Below are 846 nucleotides of genomic sequence, written 5' to 3'. Positions count from 1 at the left end.
GCTTTCATAGGTCATAGACTGCCCTCACAGACCAACACAAGTCTTTTCTGTACACTTTGTCCTCACTCGTGCGCACCCGGGAAGAATTTCCCAATCGGTCACCCATCCCTAAATTACTTTGGAGATCGGCTTTCGGAAAAGAAGTTACAACTTGTTGATATGAGTATTCTATTAATCCTATTAAGCCCTAGGCTAGGATGTCACAGTCGGCCGCCGCTCCTCCTCGTCGGCGAGCACGGAGAGGAAGCAGATGCCGCTGCCTTGCTCCCCTCACCGCCGCCACCGCCGCCTTGCTCCCTTGAGCCAACACCAACGCATTCCTCCAACCTGACGCCGACGCTGGTCTCCCCGTGCCTCCACGCCGTCGTCACCGCGTTCCTCCCGCCTTGCCGCCGGATTTGGACTTGGGAGGAGCTCACCGGCCTCCCCGCGCCTCCGCCGATTCTGCCTCCGCCGGCCGCGCGTGTGGCTCTAGCTCCGCCGCTGCTCCTCCTCTCCGCCGCTTCTTCCTCGTCGGCCGCGCCGACCCTCTTTCCCACCGCGTCGGTGACGCCGCCGCCGCATCGGCCCTCCTCTCCGCGTCAATTATGATGGCCACAGCCGCGCGCCGCCATCGCCGACCGCACGAGGGGGACGGGGAGGCCAACGAGCTCGCACCGCCCTGAGCCCGCGCGCCGCCACCCAGGAGCTGCCGTCGCTGGCAGCACCACCCTTTGGCCACGCGCGCCGCCGCTTGTGCGAGAGTAGAGAGCGAGAGGAAGGAGAGAAATAGAGAAAGAGAGAGAGGGTGCTGACGTGGCTTACTGACATGTGGGGCTCACGTGGGTCCCACGCTGAGTCAGCCGC

This window comes from Oryza sativa, chromosome 8 (assembly GCF_034140825.1).
Source record: "Oryza sativa Japonica Group chromosome 8, ASM3414082v1".
NCBI classification, from domain to species: domain Eukaryota; kingdom Viridiplantae; phylum Streptophyta; class Magnoliopsida; order Poales; family Poaceae; genus Oryza; species Oryza sativa.
The sequence above is the reverse complement of the archived record's forward strand: the minus strand, read 5'-3'. Positions refer to the sequence as shown.